At 36.1% G+C, this 11353-nt stretch overlaps 1 long non-coding RNA gene across 1 annotated transcript; it reads left to right on the top strand.

The window, feature by feature from the left end:
* Positions 1 to 6138: 6138 nt before the first annotated feature.
* LOC104085664 (uncharacterized) lies at positions 6139 to 9380 on the top strand. The gene is made up of 4 exons (XR_683908.4): positions 6139 to 6480; positions 7480 to 7542; positions 8446 to 8578; positions 9212 to 9380. It is a non-coding gene; the product is annotated as an uncharacterized lncRNA (long non-coding RNA).
* Positions 9381 to 11353: the final 1973 nt, after the last annotated feature.

The following is an 11353-nucleotide window of genomic DNA, read 5'->3' as shown; positions in this document are numbered from 1 at the left end:
CAAGCAAGACCTGTAAATATGCAGAACGTCAGAATACTCTCTTTGGAACAGTGCTTTATATGATATTATTCGGATAATCTGATGAGATTTTGTATTTGATTATATTTTTATGAGATCTAGGATAGGAAGACATTGCCATCATTGTTGATGTAGCCCATTCACAGGGTCTCAATTATCCTTTCATAGCACACTGGGTTTTGACACAAATTTCGCCTGGTGTGTTTTTTGTGGGGGAGATATATCTACAGTATCTTATGGTAACACGTGGCCTTGATTTGGTCTTCATTGGAAAGAGTAATGCTGCTGTTTTCAGATCTAGGCTGCTATTCGTAACGTGTGCGATTGTACACACTACTTTTGACTCGGTCTATGTATGTACAAATGAACAGAAAAATGGGAAATTGTTAGCGTGCGTGAGTTCCTTAAATAAGAGTTTAGTTTTATTTACTAATGGTGTCAAAACTATTCATACGTCAATTATAAGGCAATTAAGGACAAATTTTATAATAAATATTAGTAACTTGATAAAATAGTAAATAACCACTGTAATAGGTTATATTATACGGATAATCCAAAACATATGAGTGTAAATAACTTAAATTTATGAATGAATCATACTCACGTCGAATCCATTTATTCTAAAGTATGCCTTAGACCTGAGTGATGTGTGTGTATATATATATAAATTGTACTCACTTAGAGACTATTGATTTAAATTTAAATAATTCCTGAACGACAACTCGTCGCAAGTCAAACCAGAAACGTTAGATAGTCACTATCGGTAGCGATTTATGACTCGGTAATTACACTAAATCATTTGATCGATACATAATTACATGTGTTTGTACATAGACTTCTTTCATTTAATCCGCACCTCTAGGATTCGGAACACTGGATCTTATTTTCAAATTCAGCAGATTCAACTTGTTTCATAGTTGACATATTTATCTATCTATCATGCCCTTATACTAGACCTACTTCCATCTTAAAGCATTGAAAGAAAGGTAAGGGCTTTCCTATAAAACTACTGCTTTTTTCTCGTATAAAATCTGATAATAAACATGTAATTGAAGAAAAGGAAGAAGAAAGACCCCTTTAATCCCAATGACAGGGAAAATTGAACATTGCATGTGCATTTGTATCTCGTAAGCCAAAGAATATTTCTTTTACTATTATTAGTGCATGGAAAATGATGTTTCAGTAGAACACAAAATGCGGCTGTGACAGGAGAAAATTATTATTAATAGTGGCTTGAGCAAAAATGGGTTGGATCTCAACCCGCCCATATTTTATGCGGGTCAAAAATGGTTGGGTGTCAAGTGGACCGGTTGAATATGGGTTAACCCATATTATATAAGTGTAATATTTTTTCAAGTGCAATTTATAATTTTCCTTTTACTCAGATTATTTAGTGACATAAGTTTAACTGAAATAATATATACTCTTGTTCATTAAATTTATTCAAATTTGACCATCATATTGTAAACTTAAGTTACTCTTCCACAAAATATGACATTTTTTTATTTTATGAAGAAAATGTATTTAATGTACATCAAGCAATATCACTAATAATATATGACTCTGTGCATTTTTCACTTTGTTCGTATATTATCTGCAATCCAATATAAAAGTAAATAAATTCAACAAAATATATACTATAAATAGAAAGATGCTATTTATATTCAAAAAATTCACTAATAATACAAGACTTTGTACAAATTCAACGTTGAAATATGTGCAACATAACTAAAAAGAAAATACTATTTTTTTGGTTGAAATAGAAAGTACTCTTTTTGTTGAAATGCAAGAAAATATTTTTTCTATATGATGAAAAGAAAATACTCATTTTGTTGAAATGAAAGAAAATACTTTTTCTATATCATGGTAATTTTTTTGAAATGAAAGAAAATACTTTTTTTACATCATGAAAATAAAATACTCATTTTGTTGAAATGAAAAATAAAGTACTCTTAATAATATTTTTATTGAGTTGGGTGGGGTACTGTATGTGGGGGTTAGGATGGTAGGGGTAGAGTGGTTTGGGGGTGGGAGTGTAGGGGGTAGGGGTGGGGAAGATTGAAAAAGAGTTTTAAAAAATACTTTCCCTTCTCTTGATAAGGAAAACAATTTCCTCTAATTGGAGAAAAATATTTTTCAAAATATTTAAGCCAACCAAACATGAAAAAATTAGAAAATATTTTCTGAAAGATATTTTTCTTCGTACCAAACACACCCTTGTACTCTTGAGTACCTCTTTATCGAAAGTGACGTATTACAAATGAGAAAATATTCTCTTTCTTAACATGTACTCTTCAAGAACAAATGAAAAATAATACAAATTTGCTTCTACTTCTTAAACTATTTTTGGTATTCAAGTATGCATCTAGAAAAAACAAGAATGCTAAACAATATTCCCTATGTTTCAATTTATGTGAACCTGTTTGGTTGGGCACGTAGTTTAAGAAAAAATGAAGACTTTTGGAATATGTGGTCCTAAACAAGTCAAAAAGGGGTCCATAGTATTTGTGTGGTTGTAAAAGCTTCCCATTAAGGGTAGAATTGGAAGTTTAAGCTAAATTATTTTCAAATTTAGAAATAGATCATTCTTTTTGGAATGGACAAAAAATAAATAGGTTCACATAAACTTGAATGGAGGGAGTAGTAAACAATACTTACAATGTTTAGAAGGGAAAAAAAGAAAAAAAATACTCACATAGTCAACTATAGTGAGAAGAAACATACGATGGAAGAGGGGCCGGAATACTTTTATAGCATTTTCAATTTAAAATATCATATCATGTATTTTGAGTGAGAAAAAGTTGGAAGATAACCCACCAGACTAATCCATATTTTATCCATCAATATCCATATTTCTACGGGTTGAAGTCCAAATTTTACCCAACTTAAATATCACTCATCCAATCCATTAAAATATGGGCGGATTGGACGGGTGACAAAGTATGTGCTCATTTTGCCAGCACTTATGAGACAAGCCAAAACTACTTTGATTATTTTCTATTTTGCGTTAACTATCTCGTGGGATTGCAAATAACATGCAATAATGGGAAACATGTTTTAGATTGCAAACGCGGCAGGGAGGGTCAAATGAATCCAAGCCAGAAATCAAACAAAGATTTCCAACCAAGAGAAGATTCAACTTAATTCTAAGATCAATGTTTTAGCAATAAATAAAGGAAAGGTCGAGAACAATGATGATTACTACAAAAGATGACAAGTCGAAGAACCAAATTAAAGAAAAATACACGCGCGCAGCGCAGCTCAGAGAAATTCTCTTCGTCCTTGCACTACTCTTCAAGTAACAGTAGTGTATGTACTTATTGTGCGTAGAGATTGTTGTGGGGTGAACGAGGGAAAACCAATTGTTGCAAATCATTGGTACTGAGTGAGTAAAAACTAACTAGATCGTTATTAATGAGCTAGGGAAAACCAACACTCGAATATTTGTGATGGATGTTGGAAAACCATCAACGTTGTACTCAGTACTCCGTTACAATTATTCTTTTACAATTAAGTTGTAAAATCTCCAACAAAATAATGTTTTATCAAAGGAAAAGCAATTACATTATTAATTTGAAAAGACAAATAACGTCTTGAGCTCCAACCGTTTATCATCATCGAGGCATTAAATACTTCCACGATGGGCCAAAATTTATCTTAGTTATGTTTAGACCATATAGCATTAAGAGGGACTTCGAGGCCTGCCACGTGTCACTAGTATGACTTCAACAAAAGGCATATTCAAGGTCGAAGTGATCTAACAAGAGATGAAAGACTGGGCCGAGGAGTCAATAGAGATCAAGGTCGAGGACGAACACTCTTTTAAACAGAGTAGTAACAACTAGTTTTAGGATAAGATTTTGAAGAGAATAATCCAGTGAATATTCTCTGGATCTGTACTATTAGGGTTTTGTGGCACATGTCCCCTTATAAATAGAAGGAGACATCGTTATAGGGGATATTGAACACTCGTTTGTAAGACTACACATTGACATTATGTGAAAATTCTTGTTTTATTATACACATACAAAATACACCTTGTTTACCCTCAAAATCAGATAACAATTGAATTTATAAGTGGTTTTAAGGATACGTGATTTAATTTGATACTAAACGACAAATCATATTGCAATTGAAATAAGTAATGGAATGCAAACCGTTTAAGTTGAACAGTCTTAGCCTTTGAAGGTTAGCCACCCTTGAGCCCAAAAATACTTTTATTGATAACAAAACAACAAGAGAATAATAAGAACCTGAAGAGAATAGTAATATACTGCTTTGGGATGTGTGTTACAATGTGTTTTATAAGTAATCAGACTCCCCTTTATATAGTAAGGGAGTCTTACCTTAGATACAATTCTATAAAAGGTAAAAATCTCATGGTTTGCTGATTTGCCGGTTCTTAACTGACACGTGCCAAGATTCTCGCCGAAATATTCGATTGGCTACGGATATTTCGGCCTTTCGTTATTTCGGTCTTCTATTATTTTATACCGGCAATGTTTCCTCAAACTTATTCGGGGTCATGGTTGATTCCGGGTTCACGGGCTCAATATTCCTGAGGACGGACATTCTGACCTTGTATTCTGGTTTGATGAGATTTAGGGTCGATATTCAATCCTTCGCATTCTGAGCACGATCTGTTGTGCAATAGTCGAGCCCGATTTCGACCGTATACAGATAGTCCCCTCTTTTTTCGGAGAGTAAACGACGAGAAACGATATGAGCTTCCGATATCTCTCCTCGGTTCTCCGCGTCAGAAACGACAAAATGAACGAAACCTCTCGTCAGTCACATCTTCATGGCATTAAATGTTTGTCAGTTGCTGGTCGACCACTTGTGGCTTTGAACCGTCGTTTGAAAACTATAAATACCCCTTTCATTCATTCATTCAAACTTTTACATCCAAATCTTGTCTATTCCTATTTTTTTAGAAATTTCAACACTTCTCAGTATTAAATTTGTGGCTATTCTGAAATCCTTTCACATGAACTTTATTTTTGTTTTTATCCCCAACCATCAAACTTAATATTTAAACTTCCTCTCTTTCCTTATCAAAGAAATGGCGAAGACTTCAAAATCCGTTTCCCAAAAAGAAACTCCCTCTACCTCGCGACCGTCTGTAGAGAAAAACGTTTCGTCTACTGCTACTGAGGAACCGACACCGGAACCTCCCGTGAAGATGTTCGTTCCTACGGGGTGTCCAGCCGGTGCTAATTTCAAGGTCGAGAAAACCTCCTCGGTACCGGATCGGTGTGAACCGGTCTCTCGATATATATGCTCGGTCACCGATAGTGTCCTTTCCAAGGTCAAGGAGAATTGCAATTGGGTTAATAAGCACGTGGTGGTCCCCACACCCGAGGAAGTGATTACTACCCACGTGGAGGATGTTTTAAGTGCTTACACTTATCCCTTAACGCTGGGCCCCTTGGATCCGATCATCATTTCCTTCTGTAAGAGGTACGAGGTGACCCCCGGTCAAATTTATCATTCTTTCTGGAGGATAGTAATTCTCCTCTGCTTCTTCGTAAGAAAAATCGAGGGATGCCCTTTCACCATCGATCATCTCATGCGTTTGTATAGTCCCCGATTCTATCGGTGCCCGTCGGGCTAGTAAGGCCCAATTCTCGAGCATCGACAAGGACCGGAACCGAGGCTGGTCAGGCCGATTCGTACTAGTGAAGACCTCAAATTTAATCCTTGCCGAATATATATCATTTCTTGAGAAATGGAATATGACAGGAAGTATAACCTTGCTCTCAAGATTTCATTTATCGTTTTTTGTTTTCCTCCCTTCTCATCGATGTTTTGTGGTGGTGCAACTGCTACTCGTATGCCGGATGTAGTTCCTCGACTCAAGGAGTGGGTCGAGGGCATCGTGTCCAAGAAACCATATTCCGAGTGCGCATGGCGTTAACTTTCGAAGGGCCAGTGGGAGGCCCGTTCTCACGGTAAGATTCCTTTCTCGTGTGAACAACACTTAGGTTTCCTCCGTGTTACTGAGCCCTTACTCATTTTCCTTTTCTTTGCAGGTCTTCCCAAAAATGTTGCAATGAGGTCCCCATCTGGTGGCGAGGATTGCCCCTCCGAGTCCCATGCTTCTAGACATGGTGAGGAAAAGAAGAGAAAAAAAAACCGACATTACAACAAAAATATCTTTTACCGACTATTATTTAGGGGCAATAAACTTATTGCCGATATAGTATTCCTAAAATTGAGATATTAGCGGTAGATCAATATTTGCCAGGAAAAGGTGCTCTTTTACTGTCAATTAAACGATTTTCCCTCCCATTATTTTTCACAACAATCACCTATTCCCTCTAAATATTTTTCCCGTAATTTGAATAGATTCAATTAAGGAAAATTTTAGATGGAGGAAATAAGCAAAAGGGATTTCATCTCTCTCAGTCATGCCGGTGCCAATCTCATCTTTCTCTAATCATCGCCGACCATCAACCCAAGGTAACCCAACTCATATCTCTCTCACTCCCTCAGTCACCCCCTCCCCCTTCTCTCTCTCTTGAGATCTATTGCTTTTATATTATGGGTTTGATGAGATAAGATTTGATGGAGTATGTAAAAAAAACTTGAAAAAGGGAATTGGAATGCAGTTTAGAGGAGTTCATGGTTGATGAGATGTAAAAAAGTTTCTAGGTTAATCATCTGAGACCTAATCTTAGTGTAGTGGGGGACGGAGGCGGTGACGTGGTTGGGTTTATATAGGAATGTGTATTTGCAATGTGCTAGTCTGACATTTTGTTTTCTAGAAAATTTAGTCTTCTAATTGTTGAGGCATGATGGGTCCAAAATTTAGAGAAAGGAGATGAATCTGGAGTCATGAACGTTTTTTCAAATGATATTTTCCATTAATTAGAAAGAAGGAATCAAATCAAAAGGTAATTTAGACATGAAACTTTTGTAACAGTGGGTGTCCTGCATTGTAAGGTTCTACGGTAAGTTAAGATGTCTAATTTTGATTTTCAAGGCAACCTAATTACAGATTTTATAAACAATAGAGATTTGAAAGCATTAGTCACAAGGTCTAGTATGAAAAAAGTATTAGTTTACTAATATCATAAAATTACAACTTTTGTTCATATGTTAAGTTTTTTCATGATTTTGCTCAACAGAGGCTAGTGGTTATTTCATCTGACATGTTTCAACTCAGAACACATTGACTAATGTTCTTGGAACATCTCTAGTCACTATGACCTGGTAAATAACTTGAATACTATATCACCAAAAGCATGTAGTGATGTTAGGATCTCTAATAGAATTGAAATTCACAATGCATGTTTATTTTTGATAGTTACAATACCTTCTTATATAACGGCGTCCGGTTACAAAATATATTTAATCACTTCATGCTATTTTCTTGTAACTTTCTCATCTTAGAAGGCCTTTGGCTTCCATTTTGTAGAGTGATAAATAATTTTGTGGCTCATGTTTTCTTTTGCACAGTAATGAACTCTTCTCGATCTTTCTCAATGAGACAACATCATATTCATGTGGGCAATTCTAGAGGTAACCGCTCAAATATCTAGTAATTGCTGCTTGAATTTTTTATCATATGAGAATTATATTTTTTCCCCTTAATCTCTTTGTTATGGTGATCTATTTTTATTTTATAATGTTTCTTAAGTGAAGAGGAAAACTTGAAAGTTGCACGGCTAAGAAAGATTTTTCTTTTAGTGAAAAGGTAAGTCCTCAACAAAGTAAATAATCCCTCATTTTTACATAATTTTCATGGCTAACTCGATTCTCCTTCTAATCTAATTATGCACAAGTTAGCAAGGAACATAATATTTTAGAGATATGATGTAATTGGGAAAGTTTGATTGTGGAAGCTGTCAAGCGAACATGATGAAAATATACTCTATCACCCTTGTGTTAGATGTTTAGACATCATACACTTTTAACATTCTGCCTAAGAGAGCAACCATCCCTAGAAAATTGAATTCTCTTCTCCTCTTGTTTGTTTTTAAACATCTTACCTTTTTCAAATCTTTAAAAGATGTTTTAGTATTCTTTTTGCTCTTAAAGATAAGTCCAGATAAGATAGGAAATCAAGCAGTTATAATGGACCGTAAAAGCCAAAGTTGCTCAAATTTAATACTATTTGTAAGATACTTCCTATATGTATAGGAACTTTATATCTAAGATTGACTATCTATTTGGCTCAGGATTTTATCATTTGCCTCTGTGGAAAGGGCTTGAATAGATTTTATTTATGTAGTATGTGATCAAAGGAAGTTCTGGCTATGCCATATTTCTTCCAAGAAAATACCCTTTATTTGTCTTTATTAAGTATTCTTAAAAGAAATTTCTACGAAAATAGATAAAAGGTGATAAACATCACACTTGATGATCCAAATTATGTTATTGTTTCTCAGATTGCTAATCAGAATACTATCTCTGTACGTAAAGGCTTTGCTGCAGGAAATATATATATAGGGAAAGTTGAAGTTGTTCAGATCACCAAGTTTAAGGAATAGTGGTTACCATTGTTATTCTCAACATAATAATAGCCAAATAATTTGCAACTCTTGTTCTATTCTAGGTATGGCTCCATACTCTCTGAAATTGAATGAGGAAAATACTGGATAATTTGATTATCTAGAATAATTAGATTTGTTACAACGTGAAGTGTCAAACTTGGTTATACGTTGGTATTTGTTTTGCATCTCAATTTATGTTGTCAAATAGTTGTCTCTGTTATTTTTAAGAGGCTATTGTTCTGCGTGCTTCCCCTAATACTTCTAGCGGTCAGCTGATTTACATGATTAAGTTTGTGTTAAGATGATTTTTAACTATAATGATAAAATTAAGTTATATGATACACCTATAGTGCTATGTGTGTCACTGAAAAGGAAAATTAAAAAGGTTGGTTTTTGGAGCAGTAACTAGAGGATCCATCTTTTTTGGTCTGAGTAGTACAATTTTGCGAATTAGTGAACTTTGTTAATTGACCATTCTCTTTTATTTGTTTGTTCCCTTAATTGATCAAGACATAATGAATGAAAGGTTGAGCAATTGTGAGTTTTGCTAAATAATTCTTTTAATGTTCTCCCAGTTATTAGGATTCATTTTAATTGGTTGAAGTTGGCAGCTCCTTTCAGAATATATTTACATATAGAATTACTATTTTTTTCACTTGATTTGATCTCTTAACATACATTTATTGTTATTTCAGGTCATATAAATAATGTCCAAAAATGTAGCACTTGGAAGATTTCAATACGACGAAGAGTTGCAGAATTGTTTTTGTGAACTTATGTATCTATTATTTTGCTATTGTGGGCATTCGATAGGATTAGTTGTAATGACACTAATTATATAATTCAATATAATTTTTTCTTTTATGTCGTTCTTACATTAATAATGTAGATTACTACTTGCTTTTTTGTCTAGATATAATGAAATATTATATTTTTATGAATTATTTTATAGTATTTGCCAATTCAAAGATAGTTTTAATGATAATAAAAAGGTTGTTAAATTGTACCTTTCATCTTTCGCTAAAAGGGTTATTATTTTTTAATAATTTAATTGGATATATCAATAATATAAATGAACGTCATGCAAACTAAATAATTTTCTAGATGAATTTAGCAGCCATTATAATAGTGGTTAAAGTATGTGATTTTTGGCAGCAATTTAATTTGATTTACCTGCAATAAAGATATGCTCTAAAAGAGCAAACTAAGCAATTCTGGAAATAGATTTAGCAGCCATTATAATTGCCGTAAATAATTGCTGTTAAAGCTAATGGTCATTAGCGGCAATAAGTCAGACCTTTTACCAGCGTTTGTGAGATAGTCGTTAAAGGCTTTGCCGACCCCAGCTTCAGTGGCTAAAGACCAATGGCAGGTAAAGGATATAAAAACTACTATTATTCCCGCTAATGACCTTTTCTGTTGCCGCTAAAGCCTCTTTTTATTGAAGTGCGAAAAGGAGGCTGGTGCACTAATCCAAGGAAAGCACCAGCGCCCGGGAAATCCCACCGGACTCACTCAATCGGCTAAGGGACAAGTCCGAAGAAGTAGAAGAAGCTTCCGAACTAGTGGCCCGCGAGCGAAGCGATACCGAACTGCCTCAAACCAGGGTGGCTGATGAAGAGGTAGTGGCCGAGGCCTCCGAACCAGAGAGGGGTGAGGCCGTTTTTCCCCGAGCCGGAGAGGTCGACAAAGAGACCACGATCAGTACTTCTCGGGCAGAGGATAATGTCCCTAAGGATTCACTTGGGGTGATAGATCTCTCTAAGTTGCCTTCATTTACTGACTCCATGATCAACGAGGCCCAGATGCTGAAAGGACGCCCAAATAAGGGGCCCCAAGGGGTGGCAGACTCTTTTAACAACTTCTTTGATGGCTTAGACTCTACCGCCTCAGAGGACGTCATCGGGTTGGGTGACTTACCGGTACCAAATAAGAGACTGTTTTCGGGAGCCAGCGGGCCTTCTTCAAGTCTAAAATCAGTAAACCGGTTCCCAGCTCCAAGTGCAGATCCTGACCAGAAGCGGTCAATTATCATGTCTATTTCAGAGGATGCCCGGGTTCTCTCTCCCCCCCGTGGGGGTTGCTAGTTATCTTTGGTGCCTGGTGACCGAAGAATATCAAGCCAAGATAGATGTGGTGGAAACGCCCTACCTGTTCAACGAAGCACAATAGGCGTTAAATCGGGTAACTTCGAATGCCTTTTGTCGACCTTTATTATGCACTTAAATCAAGTCGCAAACAATCGTAACTTTTTTCTTTGTGCTTGCAGGCCTCGGTGCTTCATCATGAGACTTTTCTACAATATTGGGAGGAGGTAAACTAACACGAGGTCGAGACTCGATGGCTCACTGATAAGAGGGATGCTTACAAACTTCTCAGTGAGAAACTCTAGGCTGAGCTAGAGGCGGTCCGGAAAGAGCATCCTGACCTGGTCAAGCAGGTAAGAAGAGTATTTGAAGTTAGTGATGATTAGTCAGATACGATGGCTAATGGTCCAAACCTGCAGGTTCAAAAGAAACTTGATCAGATCGAGCAGCTCCAAGAGGAGGTGGATGCGGTAAAGGCCGAGGCCGAAGAATGGAAAAGAAACATGGACCGCTTGGCCTCGGAAAAAAAGACTGCCCGGGCACAATTGACTTCGACTGAGGTTCAACTTCGGGCTGCAAAAGAAAAGGCCTTGGTGCAGGACAAAAGGTTGAGGGGCTCAAGTCTCAGCTGAGATCGGCTGTTTCCGATAAAGAAAATATGGCCAAGGAGCTTGAGGCGACTAAGTTAGAGGTCGTTGTGGTCAAAGCCGAAGTTGATGAAAGGGTGGCCCAACATAAGGCCGATGCCGA

This window comes from Nicotiana tomentosiformis, chromosome 9, assembly GCF_000390325.3.
Source record: "Nicotiana tomentosiformis chromosome 9, ASM39032v3, whole genome shotgun sequence".
In the NCBI taxonomy this organism is placed as follows: Eukaryota; Viridiplantae; Streptophyta; class Magnoliopsida; order Solanales; family Solanaceae; genus Nicotiana; species Nicotiana tomentosiformis.
This window is presented reverse-complemented; position numbering and strand designations above follow the sequence as displayed.